Source organism: Felis catus, chromosome F1 (genome assembly GCF_018350175.1).
Source record: "Felis catus isolate Fca126 chromosome F1, F.catus_Fca126_mat1.0, whole genome shotgun sequence".
Lineage (NCBI taxonomy): Eukaryota > Metazoa > Chordata > Mammalia > Carnivora > Felidae > Felis > Felis catus.
In genome coordinates this window covers 46,840,614-46,859,066 of record NC_058384.1, presented here as the reverse complement: position 1 = coordinate 46,859,066, position 18,453 = coordinate 46,840,614, and the positions used below count along the sequence as shown (strand labels likewise).

At 35.1% G+C, this 18,453-nt stretch overlaps 1 pseudogene; it reads right to left on the bottom strand.

Moving 5' to 3' along the window:
- LOC101087038 overlaps nucleotides 1-16,328 on the bottom strand; it is a 49,903-nt pseudogene extending 33,575 nt beyond the window's left edge.
- Between the last annotated feature and the right edge of the window lie 2,125 nt (nucleotides 16,329-18,453).

Genomic DNA, 18,453 nt, shown 5'->3' with positions numbered 1-18,453 from the left:
ATCTGCTAATGCAGGATCTGTGCAGGGATGGACTCATAGATATTTTTCATTAAGCCTAAACCTTTTACTGAAATACTAGGATTATGATTTAATATAATGTTTATTGATTTTCACTTAATAAAAAAAGCAGTAGAGATAATAGTAACTCAGAAGTACGCTTACTCTGCCTTTTCTGTTTCTCCAAACTGACTCTGATGGTCTATTGTGATAATGCATATGGAAACAGCATATCCAATTTGTGATCTAAATACCATTGTAATTATGTGTATCTGTCTGTCTGTGTGCACTGATATAATATTTATCTGTGAATGTGTGAAAGAGGTATTGGTTGAACTCACCAGATAATCGGATAATTGAATCTTAAAGTATTTATACATATACTCATATATTTAACAACTGTTGAGCAACTATGTGACATATATAGAAAAAGATATCAGTATTGACAACAATTAAATCTTGATTCTGACTGTCCTGCTAAAATTGAAATAAGAGAAATCAGTTCTTCTCAATCTTTCTTTTTTCTCTTATTGTCCCCCTAAGGAGCTTTTTTAGATGTTATTTTCCTAATCACTCTCCCATGAAATTTTAATACCACATATATACTGTATATTTGTTTATGTATTTTATGTATGCCTGTGCTTTATAAATTAAAAAATATATATATATATTTATATATAAATAAATTTATAAATTTATATTTATAAATATATTTATTTATATATTATATGTATTTATATATATTTATAATATATATAAATATATATATTATTTATATTTATATTTACATAATACATATAGTTATATATATTTATATATAATATATACATATATATTATATATACATATATATTATTTATATATAAATTTATAAATATATTTATAAATATATAAATTTATATATATATATATATTTTTTTGCCACTAGACAGATCAGATTTATTGTCCTTGGTGATACCTCTCATGAGAATGCAGGACATAAATGATCATTTGTATAGTGTCATCAGTAAGAATTCATGATAATAAAAATAAATGACTTGATGCAGACTCAATGAGACTTACTTCATTATTTAATTACAAAAGTGAAACTTAACTTTGAAGTGCTTATAAAATATGTGCACAAAGTTTTTGCTACTACTGCCTTCAGGAAGTGGAGCCTAATCCTTTTCTTAAGTGTGGGCTCGATATTTCTTTACAAGTATATATTTGAATACATATATTTGTGAATTTATCTTTACAAATTATTGTTTTTATTCTGCAGATAAATACAAAGAAGTAGAATTACCAGGTTGTATGGCATTTTTATTTTTAATGTTTTAGGAACCTCCAGACTGTTTTCTGTAGCGGCCGCACCAATTTATATTCACAACAACAGTGCATGAAGGTTCCTTTTCCCTCCACATCCTCACCAACATTTATTTCACGTATTTTTTAAACACAAAAAATGAATTCTAGTATACTTAACATACAGTGTCATATTAATTTCAGGTTATTTCTTGTCTTTTTGATATTAGCTATTTGGACAGGTGTGAAGTGTTATCTCATTGTGATTTGATTTGCATTTCCCCGATGATTAATGATGTTGAGCATCTTTTCATTTGTCTGTTGATTATCTGTATTATTTCTTTGGAAAATTAAAAACATGGGTCCTTTGCCCATTTTTTTAATCAGATGGTTTTTTATTCTGTTTTGTTTTTTGATGTTGAGTTGTATAAATTCCTTATATATTTGGATATTACCCCTTATTGGAGATATCACTTGCAAATATCTTCTACCATTCGGTGAGTTTCCTTTTCATTTTGTTGTTGGTTTCTTTAACTGTGCAAAAACTTTTTAGTTTGATATAGTCCCAATTGCTTTTGTTTCGCTTGCCTGAAGAGATAGATCCAGAAAAATATTGCTAAGGCTGATGTCCAAGAGAGTACTGTGTTTTCTTTTAGGAGTTTTATGGTTTCAGTCTGAAATTTAGGTCTTTAATCCTTTTTGAGTTTATTTTTGTGTATGGTGAAAGAAAGCGGTCCATTTTCAGAAAGATGCACATGGCAGGGAGGTGAGGTCACCTGCAAACAGCAGTATGAGTGAGCCATCTTGGCAGTGGATCCTCAAGAGCATTCACGCCTTCAAACCCTTGCAGTCACCGCCAGTATCTTGACTGCACCCTCGTCAGAATCCCATGTCAGAGCAATATAGCTCAGGCCACCAGAGAGCTACTCCCAGAATTCTGACCCACAGAAACCATGAGATAAAGTTTGTTTTAAGCTGCTAATTTTTGTGGCAATTTGTCATGCAGCAATTGATAACTAAAATACCATGTTTAATGTGTTTTTTTCAACTATTTGCTTTGTTTTGATAAAATTATTCTCATTATGGGAATAGATTCTGTGGAATTGTGTTATTACATTTAAATATTACAGCCAATTACCTCTTCTACTATCCTAACTTTTTGTGTTCAAGGATCTGCAAAACTTTAGATTTTGAGCTGTGGCAATAATAAAATTTAATTTTATGTTGGCATGTTATTTCGAGTTTACAATCACTTCATCATTACATTACCATGTTTAAATGTTCAATAATGCCGAAAGGTACATTAATCTTATTTTTCTACTTTAGGAAGTGGGATAAAGGCTCAGAGCTTTTAAATATTATGTTCCCAGAGTCACACAGCAGGTGTCTTAGTGCCAGGCCTTTGATTCAAGAATAGTGCTTTTTCCAAGGCATCATTTTGCCTACTAATGGTTTCTAATATATGACATGTGAAGATGAAAGAAATGGATATAGGCTGGCTGTATTGCCCCTAATAAAAAGTATCTATCTGAGGCAAATTATATTGGAATATTAAAATACGCATTTGTAGTGTGATCATTTTAGGCAGATTGTCAAATAACTACATTAAGTGAAACATTCTAAAATATAAATGATTAACTTCTTAGAAGTACATTATTTATTTTTAACTAAGGGTTTCACTATAAAAACAAATGGAGAAGGAATCATAGTGTCATGCTATATCATCACTGAATTATGGTGAAGTATGAGTTTGGACGTAACGTGGTGAAAACGCACCTTACGTCTTCATCCATCTGCTCCTTTGAATTTTAGATGCTTTCTTTTCCTTATAGATTATTTTTGTATTTTAGTGGCATGTTTAGGAACTGGAACAAGATTCTTATTGGGATTATTGGAAGAATTTTGGTAGTACTTACTATTTGATAGTTAAAAAACAGAATTACATAGATTCCTAAAACTGATTTTTTGAGCAATACTATTTCTTTGAAAATTACAGTACTCATTTGGGATTGCTCATTATAATGAATTAATTTAAATCATATAAAAAAGGCACTGCTATGATGGTCTCCTTTGGAAACAGAAACAGCATCATATTAATTTCTAAACAATTGTATCTAAGTTTTGTAAAAGAATCTAGCATGTATTAAATTGACCATCTGCATAGTTTAGGATCATCAAACTTAAAAATAGCATGTTATATTAAATGTTATTGTCTGATACTTCTCCTGGAGAATCTAGCATGGTGGGATGTATAAATACAATTATATTTCACTAGGATATTAAGACTATATATACTAGGCAGAAATATAGTGTGGTAGGTAAGCACATAATAGACTTAGTGTGTTTGAAACCTAACTCTGTCACTTATTTGAAATCATGGACAAGTTACTTTCAATTCTCTATTAATTTCCACATTTTTCTATATTTCTCTTAAGCCACTGAATTTTCTCTTATGTATTAACAGTAATAGTTTATAACTGATGAACTTGCTGGTATCATGTTTTATTTGCATAATTTTTTTATTCATTATTTTTTGTTACTATTAATAATGCTTAATATGAGTACTTAGAGTGATACTTTGTATAATTAAGTATTCAATAATATTATATATTATTATAAATAGTATAAACTACCTACATCCACCTCAAACTACTTGTACAATCTATCCATAGTACAATTTCTCCTAAGACTTCTGTAAATGACTTAGTATTTTATATTTCCAAAGGCTACTCTGGGAACTGTCCCAGGCTCAAAATGAAGATTTTTTTTTTCATCTTTCTAATAGGTTAATTTTTACATGTAATTCTTTTATTGTTGTAAAATAAAGATCTGTGGCTTTTTTGTTGTTGTTGATTTTACATTGTAATGAGAACATTAGCTAGCTTATGGTTTTTATTATCACTTATATATGAGTTTTAGGGAAAGAAAACATCAACAGTAATCTTGACATAATGTATTTCTTTAGCTTCTTGTAATGGAAGATGCTTCTTTAAAAGATTCTATTTTCTCTCTGTGCCATGAAGAAAAAAAATTGGGAGGAGCACACTGTGTGTAAATGGTGTGTTATATAAACATCTTAGGTTAATGGGAAGTGAATCTTCCAATTTGCTAAGAGGTTTTAAATTTTTTTTTTAATTTTTTTTTCTTCAACGTTTTTATTTATTTTTTGAGACAGAGAGAGACAGAGCATGAAGGGGGGGGAGGGGCAGAGAGAGAGGGAGACACAGAATCGGAAGCAGGCTCCAGGCTCCGAGCCATCAGCTCAGAGCCTGATGTGGGGCTCGAACTCACGGACCGTGAGATCGTGACCTGGCTGAAGTCGGACGCTTAACCGACTGCACCACCCAGGCGCCCCAAGAGGTTTTAAATTTGATATGCCTTTCTGACTTTGAAATCACTCATACATTTGGATATTTGGAAAATCCTATATTGTAGAATATAGGGATTTTTCTATGGATTTTTTGTTCGTTTCAGACCATGATCCACCTTGTTTTCATAGTCATCATCATACACCAAATGATCTAATATTTCTAAGTACCTCTCTTATGTTTGTGTTATTCCTTACAGTTTATAAAACATGCTACCTTTATATCATAGCACACATGAAACTTCTAACAATAGTCATTATTTTCATGTCATAGATGACAAATATTGTCCTATATAACCTATTAGAAATGTACGGACTCAGTACTTAGAATTGGATCTTGTTACTGTAAACCCAGTGATGCCGAGGCCATGTTATATATGGTAAATGAAATCATTGGTTACAACCCTTTGTTCTCCTCTTACTCATACACATCTGCCACAGCCACGTGATGGATGGAGTACACTTCCCTGATACTATCACCCATGTGACTTGCGTTAATAGGAAGTGAGTAGATGTGATGGTGGTGAGGCTTGAATGCACTTGTGTGCTCATGATGGCTCTCTTGCACTTGTGACACTGCCGTGAGAAGTTGCCCATCAGCTAAAGGAGTCAGAGAGACAACTAAAGTAGACCGAGGACTATGTGAAGCATGGAGCCAGGCTGAGCCCAGTCTGACTCAAAATCTTTCAACTGTCTGACCCATAGGCACACAACAGTGTTTTCTGAGCATTATTGTGGCAGTAGCTAATTAACACATCATGTGTTAAAGATGAATCAACTGTGCGAAAAACAGATATGGAGATACGGGGAAATTAAATATACAGTCTTAATTAACCCTTGTGTTATTTAAAACATAGGGGTGCCTATGTGGCTCAGTCAGTTGAGCGTCCAACTTCGGCTCAGGTCATGACCTCACAGTTCGTGAGTTTGAGCCCTGCATCAGGCTCTGTGCTGACAGCCCAGAGCCTGGAGCCTGCTTCGGATTCTGTGTCTCCCTCTCTCTGCCCCTCCCCTGCTTGTTTTCTGTCTATCTCTCTCTCAAAAGTAAATAAACATTAAAAATAAAAAAAACATAGTTAATAAAAACATGATAAAGTAAATGTATTTTTCCATTCAATCAACAGAATGATGGTGGTGCTATACTATGTAATCACGTGGCAAAGAATTGAGCTTCCACTATCACGTCAGCTCTTCCATTCCCAATGGACAAATTTTCCCAGAATGCAACCTAGAAATTTAGCTACAAAAAAGATATTCCCTTGTATGTTGGTCTCAGCATATTGATAGTGATGCTTTCAGCTTGGAATGCCTGAAGCCCTCAAGCAGGTATTATTTGTGGTGAGTCCCTATAGACATTTCCCCGATCAGAGACGGTGCTGTGTCTGGACAGGCCCTTGTCATTCTTACTATGATTGCAAGTTGCACCTCAGCAACAACCATCTGATAACTTTGAAAAAAAAAATGTTTTTACTGACAAGTTCTGGAGGCTACATGGTAGGCCCGAAGACCACGTGCCTTTATTGGGATGTCAAGAGTGGGGTTCCTAGAGTGGGGATCCTTGGGTTGACTCTTTACTGGTGAATTAATAATGTGAGCAGGAATTAGTGCAAGGAAAGGGAAAAGTGTGTCACTGAAGCTATAAGTTATCTAGATCACCCTGGATGTTCTAAAAAGGAGAATTTCATGGGTAAGAAAGGCCTGGCTCCTTATCTAGTTATTTTGCTAGTAGCCTGTCATACAGGTAACAATGTGTTTATTCAACATGGATGTCTTTGAAATGGATGCCTCAGCAATCAAAAGCTTAATGTTGCATGCACTAAAAATTATAATCAAAAAGGCTTATTGTCAGGCACTTACACTACATGTTTATATATGAAAAACATGAGAGGCATTTCTCCTTTTTTAATTTAATTTATTTTTTTTTATGTTTTTTTTTGAGAGAGAGGGAGACAGAGTGTGAGCAGGCGAGGGGCAGAGAGAGAGGGAGACACATCATCGAAGCAGGCTCCAGGCCCTGAGCTGTCAGCACAGAGCCCGATGCGGGGCTCAAACCCACGAACTGTGAGATCATGACCTGAGCCAAAGTTGCACACTTAACCAGCTGACGTGCCCAGGCGCGACTTAACCACCCAGGCACCCCGGCATTTATCCTTTAAACCACTTTTTCTTTTTCCAAAAATGATGTGTCTCTTAAAATGTCTCGGTCATAAAATGCTATAAAAAACCGGAATATTCTGAACCCTCTCCCAGTAAATTTATTGATATATATCTATATGTGTATATATATGCACATATATATGCATATATGTATACTATATAATATTTACCAGGGAAATACTTAAAAGAATAGATTTTTCAGTTCCTAAAGTTTAAAAATCATATATGTATATATTTTGTCATATATATTATATTGTATATTATATAATATATTTTATGTATTTTAAGTTTAGGGAATAGCTCAGTGCATTTGGGGAGAGATTTTAGAGATAAGAACTTCTGATCTACATTATAATTTCTTTATGATGAATATTTAATTAAATATGAAATCACACTAACATACTAATTTTTAATTGTAGCAACATTAATGTTCATGCCTAGATAAGTCAACTTCCTCAAGTATATAAACTAGATACACCTCAGAAATATTTTTGTTGTTGGTCAAAAATTAATAAATATTTTTCATTTATTTACCTTCCCAAAGGTAAATAAACCTTTGGAGTGGAAGAAACTTTTCAGTTCTACAGATTTGAGGATAAAATAATTAACATTTGAAAAGCGTTGCTTCAACTGTGAACAATTATTTTTATAACTTACGCTTAGAAGTATCTATTAAAATTGCCAAAATTGTTCCTTTTCTTTGTTTACATACCTCTACAAATTATTCTCTTTAAAAAAATTTATTTAAACTTATTTATATATTTTGAGAGGGGGAGAGAGAGTTAATTTCTATTCTGATTCAATCATGATTGTAAAATAGGCTTCGTATGATTTCAATTCTTTTAAATATTCCTAAGCTTGTTTGTGGTCCAGAATATGGTATTTTGATGGACGTTCCTTATGTTCTTGCCAAGAACCTGTCTTCTGCTCATATTGGGTGGAGTGTCCTATAAATATCTATTCACTCTATAGTTATCCATTAGTTCCCATTGGCTAGTGTTCTTCAAATATTTCATACTTTTACTGAATTTTTAAACTTTCCGTACTGGTTAATAAAACAAAGTTGAAGACCTCAACTATAATTTTGGATTTGTTCCAACTCCCCCTTTTAGTTCTATGACTTTTTATTTTATGCATTTTGAAATTTTGTTGTTAAGACACATAGACATTATTATCAGTGTGAGGTTTTTTGGTAGGAAAAGTTGACCAATTTTTTATGATGCAGTGTTCCTCTTACCCCTGCTGCTATTCTTTCTTCTGAAGTCTTTTTTTTTCTTTTTTGTCTAATATTTTAGTCACTCCAGAATTCTTTTACTTAGTCAAAAACTATATTTTCCATTATTTACTCTTAACTTATGCATGTCTTTATACTATATACTTTATACTTTATATATCTGTCATTCTCCTTGTATTGGTGTGTTCTAGAACTTTTGTGTTTAATACGATTAAGATGGTTAAACTTAAATCTACTGTTTTGCTTGTTGCTTCCCTTTGTCTGTTTGTTTCTTTTCTAAATCTCCGTTCCAATGATTTACTATATGCCTTAGGAGTGAGGCACACCAATAGGAGTAGAGCTGAACCTGATTGAAAGGAGTTGGCCTAAAGCTAGTTATTCCAATTCGAGAAGCTCTGTAATGGAGTATTACCCCTCAGGACACTTGGGAGAATACAGGCATATGGGCACCTGTTACAAAGAGGTCATCATTATCATTCAGTGGGAGCCAGAGAAAAGTGATAATTCAGACCTTAAAAAAAAAGTCAAATATAAGTGTGTCACATATTCATCTATTCATACTTTTATCATTTTGGAATATCAGAGGTGAGACAGAAGAATAAAAAACAACAACAAAACAGCAACAAAAATTGACACATTGAGGATCACCTTTTAGGGTGCAGAAGGAGGATCATATTATAATAAGAGAGAAAAAATATTAGCACTAGCAAATTCAGAATAGTACGCAATCTTACTATCCAAGCGGAGGAATATTTTTAAGAAATGAGGGTGAGAATATAAATACCACCAAGAAATCACAAAAGATGATCTCTGGATTTAGCATTTAGTAAGCCATTGAAGACAATCAGAGGTAATGACTTCTGGGACCTTATTATAGTAATATGGATTCACGAAACTTGAGTAGATGTTGTAGAAATGTATTATGACAGTAATGGGGGGAGGAACCTGCCTAATAAGCAATGGAGAGTGGCAAAAGGGTTAAGCAATTGAAAAGAGATCTGCATGTGCAAAAGTTTAAAGAAACAGGAATAAAGACTGAAGATACATCAGAAAGAGGGAATCTTTGAAGATACAAACAAGGGGGGAAAGTGGGAAAAGGGGAAATTAGTAATTAGTTCCTAAATACACCTTCCCTCTCCCTCCCCCAACCCAGCCACAAGGGAAGAAAAAGATGGAAATTCAGCTCTATCCACGTGTTGAGAATGAAATCGTAATGACCACATTATTTTAGCAATACAGCAAAACTCTTATTTTTGGTAAAGCCCACCAATTTTCTAACTTTATGTTCTCTTTCTTTGGGGGGAGGGGGTTTCAAAGGATTCCTTTGGAGTTTAAAGGATTTGGAGAAAAATGGGAGTCAATCATTTTACCCCAGCGTCAAGGCGAATAGTTCAATTGCATTGGCCTATTCAAAGCACTTTAAGAATTGCAGAACTCCTAAATGGCACAGAGGATAAACTCATCAGCCAAAGTTCTCTTTCTGATATTGTATTCAGGTTGGGTTTTTGAATTTTGAAAAATTGAACTAAAATCAATAGGAATCCCATGGGCCATATATTGTTATGTTTACTTTTTATGTGTGTGTGTGACAATAATTAATCTCCCAATGCACCACAGACAACTGTGTGTTCAAGCTGTAGAAAGTATTCCCTCATGGTATCTGCAGAAAGGGTGCAATTTGTCCTCTTAAAATAGCAGAGTTTTGAGAAGCTATCACAATTCACAAAGGACATTCAGATTCATATGGTAAGGTTAAGTGACATTTCATTTGCATTTTTACTTTCCAGGCTTCCTTTGTATGCTGGTGAGCATTTTGAAATGCTTGTAGGATCTTTTAAAAATGGAAGCCCTGTTCAAGTGTTTCACCAACTCCACTAGTTTACCATTACGGTAAAGGTAAAATACTCTCAGCTTTCCATATTTTCCACAGGGGATAACTGGCAATATATTGTTTTTCCTTCATTTTGTCCAACAAAACCTAGATTCATTCATTCCCCTGTCCCTTTCTCCCACTTATTTGAACATGCACTTGCAGGAAACGTGTGTCAGTCACTGTGGTGAACATTGACAATACCACAGAGGGGATAACTGGCAGCATACTTTCATTGGGTTTACAATCTAGCTGACAAATTTGAAACGTGAGATTTTACTTGAGATTGTATACAGAATGTATTATGAAGCATGTAATAGAGTACTTAATATAAATCTCTGGGTTCTTGTTTGCAAAACCAGAAACATGTAACTTAAGCAGCAAAGGAATCTTTTTGGAAGATTGTCTAGCAGCTCAGAGAGTCCCAGGAAAGATGGAGGGCCAGGCTCAAATAGGAAGCAAGGGAGAGAAGACATGGCCAACATCCTGGCCCAGGCACTGTTGTCCCAGGATGTCCATGTTGTCATTGTCTTGACCCTGAAGGTGTCATTTTACGTTGTCTAAAGGATCCTACAGCACTGAATCACTCCATTAGGATTCAAAGTCCTGCAACACATATGCTTTTATCTATTTGGCAAATACAATGCTCACCACCTGTTACTGGCTATGCTAAGTTCTTTATGTATTTTGACTCACTGAAAACTCATCATAACCCAGGAAGCTGGACAGTGTTATGATGTCCATTTGTTTTTTTTTTTCATTTTAGATTTGAGGAAGCTGAGACAGAAAGTATAAGGAACTTTTCCAAGGTCACATAGCCAGAAAGTGGCGCAGCCTCTCATTACGCTATATTGCCCTACCTGACTGATGTGTGACCTCTGCAACAGGCACAGGGAGAGGGGATTTCTGACCTTCTTGCTGTCCTTAGTGGGAGGGGAGCACTCTGCTTCCCATCAATTTTCAGATTCCCCTCAAGTTGGGAGTTTAGATACTGGTTAGCAAAAATGAAAAAAAAATCTTCACTAGCCAGTTTGGAAGATATTTCCATTTACCTTCTTTTTTTTTTTTTTTCAACGTTTATTTATTTTTGGGACAGAGAGAGACAGAGCATGAACGGGGGAGGGCCAGAGAGAGAGGGAGACACAGAATCGGAAACAGGCTCCAGGCTCTGAGCCATCAGCCCAGAGCCTGACGCGGGGCTCGAATTCACGGACGGCAAGATCGTGACCTGGCTGAAGTCGGACGCTTAACCGACTGCGCCACCTAGGCGCCCCTCCATTTACCTTCTTTATCTAGTTCTGACTCGGTTCTCAATCTGTGCCTTTTATTTTCCGATCTCCAGGAAGAGCATTCTCTAGAGGGTAGAAGCTCCTTTTATATGAAGCCACTGTGTCCTCAACCTAAGTAGCATTACAGCATCTTATCATTACTTAGCCCCTTGGTTTTCACATTCAGAAATACAGAAGGGATGGTTTGAGAAAAATCCTATTCTTTCATTCTTGACTTTGTTACTTAGAAAATGTAGAATCCATGTTGTTTTTCCTTGATCAGTGTAATAATTGCTGGCACAATTACAAAATGGGAGGCATTACTTTCAAATCAGTGGAAAGTAACAAAGAACACACATCAGAAAATGAGTTAAAAAAAACCTAAAAGCATAAAACAAAATAATAGAAACAAATCATACAAGTTATTTAAAAACTTTTTAAGTCACCACTCAGAAGCAAAGTAACATTAGGTTTAATTAAAAGTTGCTTCTGAGTGGAAACTACAGAATGAATCATACCTGGCATATACTAGGCCCTCTAGTTGCTGAGTGAAAAAATCTATTTTCCACTTACAAAAGATTTAGCTATTAGGCAATAAATACAAACAAAAGGATGCTATCATACTGATTAGAAAAGTTCCAACACAGTGTTTATGATTAAAATGAAAACTAGCATAACATTATTAATTTTAGACAAAGTGAAGGAACGTAAAGGAAATTAAAAAATTTGCGGTTAGTTGAAAATAATACTTGGAAATATTTAAGTGGCAAATTACATGTCACTAAATATAAAGTGAAAACTGTTAGATAGGTTCTCTAGTTGGTTCCTTAAAACAATCAAGCAAATTAAAATGTGAATATAACTTACCATAGTATGGCAGATACTAAAAAATACCATGATTTCTATCATTTTTTTCATCATTCTTATTACCCTTTTATGATCTCTTTAGAATTACAAAGATATGTAAGTTGGTAATATTAAAAATAAAATAAATCAGTAAATATTAGAGATTAAATATAGAAGTGACACAAAAATACTTGAAAACTTATTTGTGGAAAAGGCACCTGATTGCCTGCCTGGCCACTCTTCCACGTTAGAACACAATGTATCTAAGTAAAAGACATTTCTCAACATCCACTGCAGTTTGGTTTGGTTATGTAACTATTATCTGGCACATGAGATATAAACTGCACCTAGTAGACACTTGGTAGGTGACTCTATAAAATGGAGGCAGGGGAAGACAACTGGGGCAATCACATTTACCCTCACACTGATGCCTAGAACACAGCAACTTGTCTTGGGCTATGAAGATATAACCGTAAAACTGTAAGAGAAAGAGGGAAGCCTAGTTCTTGATAAAACCATTGAGCTACTTTACCAACCCTGAACTCCAATCCCTAGACTTGTTTGGCATGAGGAAGCAGACATCTTTTGTTTAATTCACTGTTATTCTCATACCTCTTAAGAGCAGTTGACTAGAATTCCTTAATAAAATAGTATATCAATAAAGTAGCCAGATATAAACACAAAGTTAGTATTTTTTATGTATAAATATATGTATAAATATGTACATATATGTGTGTATATATTAGATATTATGCACACACACACACATATATATATGTATATATGTTAGAACACGTAATGAACAAATGCGCCTATTCACAAAAGGAATATAATTCTTAGATTTGAAGAAATTTAGCATGAATTGTGCAGGGCTTACATGAATATTATAAAATTTACTCTGAGTTTAACAAATTGAAAATAATATAGTATAGACAACAGAACATCATAAATCAGTATGAAGATACAATGTGTTCTCCACTAGATTTCATTTAAAACTGGTGAAAATGACTCAACTTTATCTTGAGTGACAAATGAAGAATCATAAAAAACTGAAATACAAGATTAAAAAGTGTTTCAAACGTAACAGTACAGTTCAAAAAGTTCTTAGTAATTAGTGACTGAGTAGTATGTTTTATTAAATAAAATATTTATTTTAAATATATTTAATATTTGCTATCATGTCAGCGATTGAACTAATTCACTGAGCAAACTCTTGAAACAAACATAGGTTTGAGAAGCTATGAGCAGAATTTGTCAATAATGTGTCACTATGACAGACTCAGAACCATATAAATAGCTAAAAGTATTTTAATGCATTGTGTTAAGTACAAAATTGTGACAGATATTTAAAGTGACATGTGTTTTATGATTGATTTTCAAAACATTTTAAGTAAAAGCTTAGGTAGACAGCATAATTCTTATAAATTTCCATAATCTGTCATCTGTGAGGGTTCACATTTATAATATAATAGGTATGCTGTTTATTTGTCATCAATGTGTTTGAAATGGTCATGCCTAACCCATGTTCTTTCAAGACTGGGAACACCTTACATATATCTATCTATCTATCTATCTATATACACATATATATACATATATGTATATGTATATATATGTATGTATGTATACATATGTTTGTATGTATGTATATATATGTGTGTGTGTGTGTGTGTATATATATATATATATGTATATATATATATATATATATATATATATATATATATATATGAAAAAGGAAATTTAGGCCCTAAGAAAAAGAAACAGTACTTATACACATACACACATTCCTATATATATATATATATATATATATATATATATATATGTATTTATACATATACATTCTCTTATATAATATATATACATATACATTCCCATATATATATATATATATATGTATACATACACACATACATACATAAATATATATCTCTGTGTGCGTGTGTATATCTCACAAATCACAAGTATATATATTTGAGTTTTTGTGTGGAGAATCTATGAACCTTGAATTTAAGGAGTGGAACTTTTATTTTCCCCTAAAGTTTATTTATTTGAGAGAGACAGAGACAGTGTGAGTAGGGGAGGGGCAGAGAGGGAGAGGTAGAGAATGAATCCCAAGAAGGCTCCTTGCTGTCAGCACAGAGCCCAATTCAGGACTCAAACTCTTGAAACTGTGAGATCATGACCTGAGCCAAAACCAGGAGTCTGATCCTTAACAGACTGAGCCACCCAGGCACCCTAAGGAGCAGAACTTTTGATCCTATGTATTCCTTCCTCTTGGCTGTCATGTTAGGATTGATCTAAATCTGTCCAATCAGAATGAATCTCAAAAAGTTGTTTACTTCAGCTTGCATAGAAAAGAAGCTCTCTCAAGGAGGAGGAAGGGGTAAAACAAAACAAAACAAAACAAAACCAAAAAGCGAAACATGGAGACTGAGATCGGATGGTGTCCTATCTACCTTATCAAATTGTGCCTTCAAGTGAAACTCATGCTTGATTTTTCAGCATTAGTCAATTCCTATAAATCATATTTGTGGTTTAAGAGTGCATGATTTTGATTTTTCTATAACTTGTATCTGAAACAACTTGTATAGTTGAGTTCATACACTTTGAAAATGATACGAAGGCCAAGTGTACAAAGTGACAAAGACAGTTCATAAACGATGGAAGACCTGAGACTAGTTTTCTTGGTAGAGCTAATAGGCAGATTTAGGCAGTTAGGACAAGACACTAAACCCTCTATGGGAGACATTCCACAAGAGCTGAGTGTTACAACCAGAGGGAGATGCCAGCAGGGCAGGCAATGTGGACTACAGCTGGGGTTGGGGGCAGGGTTATGGAGAAGTTTGAACAAAAAAGAATATTCACCTAATGACTACATTAGATGGTTATAACTTGATGACTATTTATTAGTTTTGACAAATCACAAGCATGTATTAGACCTATCAGACACAGTTCAGAGCATATCACAGGTGGCTCTAAGCCTGGTGGTTGCTAGGCATAGGCTGTTTCTATTACCCTTTAATACCCAAACACAGCTGAGGATAATAATGCCTGACAGTGGTATGGATGAGGTTGGTGAAGAAACTCTGAGGTTTTCTTGCTGCTTTTTATCATCTCAGTTAATTGCTTAATGATAAGCATCTCTCTAGGTTAGTTGTTCAGCCAATTAAAGAAGCTGCAATAATGTATTTGGAGAATAAATCTGCTGTAGCCCAGCCTCACCTCTGCCATAGTTTTTTATTCCATTCTCACAATGCCCCATAAGCAGGATTAGAAAGCCAGGTCAGCCAAGAGTGAGACTGTCACCTAACTCCCACTTCTGAATGGAAACAGGGTGACTTGGTAAGAGATTAATATCACTGTCCCCAAATTCTAAGATCTGAGGTCTCAAAGATATGTGGTCCCTGTCACATTTTCATTCCCCTTCATATATGCCCATAACTTTGGAAGAGTGCTATAGGCAACATAACCAGCTGGCCATGAACAAACATATGCTCAAAGGTTTCATGGCATGGATTTTGGACCCTCTTGGCAATTAGCTTCTGTGATTTTCCAAGCCTCTTAAACAGCTTTATCTTCTGTAAAATGAGAATAATAAAAACAGTAATGTTATTAGTTTGTCTTGAGAGTTGTTTAATGCATATACAGAGTCTAGCAAAGGTCCAGAAAGAGATTTCAATTAGTGATAGTTATCATTTCTTTTCTCTATTTTAAGAATTATTCCCCAAAGATCAAAGAGAATAGTTTTATAGACCACTTGATGCGCCCCAGCTTTGGACTTTTGTAGTAGGTGGTTAGCCTCCCCAGGTGGGGACCTGGGAGTTTGTCATAGGTTGAAAAATCAGAAAGTCTTCCTCCAAAGTATTACAGTCTACTTACTGCTGGAGGAGACCTTGCATAGTTTAAAGATGATTCAGGAGGCACGTTAGGAACTTGCCATACTTTCCTGCCATCATGGAGATCAGTTACCACGTTCCTGTGAGTCTGCCAGGAAACTGCAGTGGGGAGCACTGTTGGTCCCTTACAGACCCTGTTGGATGGAGAGATTCTGTTACCAGCAGTCCAGCTAACATGCGAGGGAGAGGGGAAGGGGGGCACCAGGGGGCTGTGGGCAGGGGCCGGGGTATGGCCCTGCAAGCAGGATGGCAAAACATTTGTGGGCTCCGTTGGGTGTGGTTTGGGGTCAAGGCGATGGAGCAAGTCAGGAACGAACTGGGAGGATGCATTGTCATTTTGATAATGATTGTAATAAAAAAGACGTGCTCTTGGTGAAACACGTACACAGTAAGACGCAAACATGCCGAGCCCCTCCTGCCTTCCTTTCTTTGGACTCTTCCTCCTTCCATCCTACTTCCCACAGGTAAGCTTTGCCCACATTCACCACACATGGCAAAATGTCGCGTCCTCGGTCTTTTTAAAACATAAATGTGCGATTTGTGGTTTTTCGACATAACGTATCTTGGATATCTTCCTGTAGCAGAGTGATCTGCTTTGTTTTTAAAACGGCTTTGAGTGTGCGAGTAATACATGAATGTATGGTACTTGTAAAAATGGAAAGCGCACAGTCACAGAGTAGGTGACTGCCGTAACCTGTCCTCTCCCTGCCCTCAGAGGTGATCACTGCTGACAGCTCAGCGATGTCCTTCCAGATGCTTTCTCCTGTGTGCATGTGTAAACTGGGGAGGGGGTTGGCGAGTAAGGAGGGAAGCAGCCACAGAGTGGTATAGATAATTAAAAAAAAAAAGACATAAATAGGATCCCTATTGTCCTGAGTCTGTCCGTCTGTTTCTGTTTTTTAAATTACTTTCTACTCATTGGTAAGAGAGAACACATGGAAATCATGCCTACATGTGCCTTGTTTTATTTCTATTTAGTTGATGTTTACCATGTAAGATATCACAATGTATAATGGATCTCCAAGTAAAATTCTTGTGTTACCACTGAACTTTCAGGACAGTGAAGCAGAATAAATTGGGTTGTAATAGACTCCAGAATGTCTAAGTACATAGATAAGGGAAAGAATGCATTCCTAACAATATGCGTCTAAAATTTAACAAATGGTATTAACGATATGTTCTATTAGAAAAATATATATATATGGGGCGCCTGGGTGGCGCAGTTGGTTAAGCGTCCGACTTCAGCCAGGTCACGATCTCGCGGTCCGTGAGTTCGAGCCCCGCGTCAGGCTCTGGGCTGATGGCTCGGAGCCTGGAGCCTGTTTCTGATTCTGTGTCTCCCTCTCTCTCTGCCCCTCCCCCGTTCATGCTCTGTCTCTCTCTGTCCCAAAAATAAATAAAAAACGTTGAAAAAAATTTTTTAAAAAAGAAAAAAAATATATATATATGTTACCCTAATTGTGACATCAAATGAAACATCTTTTAAGAAATTAATAAAATTTAGAAACATATGAGAGAAAATATATAATGCTTACATTATAAAAATTGGCAAAGGAAATACACATATGGTTTACAAAATAAATGTATAAGACTAAAACAAAAACAAAGTCCAACCTTAACAATAAATTATAACAAAATTTATCATATAAAATTGATAAAAGCATTAAAATGCTGGTGGTTTTTTGTTTTTTTCAATCCTGGAGAGACTATTGTTATGCTTTCTCATTTTGTGGGAATGCAAGTAGGTAGAGTCTCTTTAGAGTAAAATTTGGTAAATTTATGTATTTTTAAAGTTTATTTTTGAGAGAGGGAGAGTGAGTACACACAAGTGGAGGAGGTTCAGAGAGAGACACGCACACAGAGTCTGAAGCAGGATCCAGGCTCTGAGCTGTCAGCACAGAACCTGATACTGGGCTGAAACTCACTGACCTTGAGATCATGACCTGAGCTGAAGTCGGATACTTAACCTAAACTGACTGAGCCACCCAGGCACCCCTAAAATTTGGTAAATTAAAAAAATCATATTTCCATTTATAAGATTATGATGAACTATTTATTTAAAAAATGCTTTCTTTTTAAGTTGATATATTTTTAGAGACAGAGACAGCATGAGTTGGGGAGGGGCAGAGAGAGAGAAGAGGAGAGAGAGTGAATCCCAAGCAGGCACCACACTGCCAGCACAAAAGCACCATGTGGGGCTCAAACTCATGAACCGCCAGATCATGACTTGAGCCAAAATCAAGAGTCAGACAGTTAATTGACTGAGCCATCTGGGTGCCCCAGATGACTATTTAAAGGAGGAGGGAAAACACATATTTATATTCCTTACTGTACTATTCATAACTGTAAAATATTATAAAAGTGGAAGGGTTTAACAATATGGCTAATTGACTTATACTTAAGGGACTATTTAGTAGTCATTAGCAAAATATCACAATGTTATCACACTGTTATCAATCCCAATGATTGTGATTGTGATACTATAACAATGTTAACAATGATTATTGACAAGAGAAACAGATCTGGTG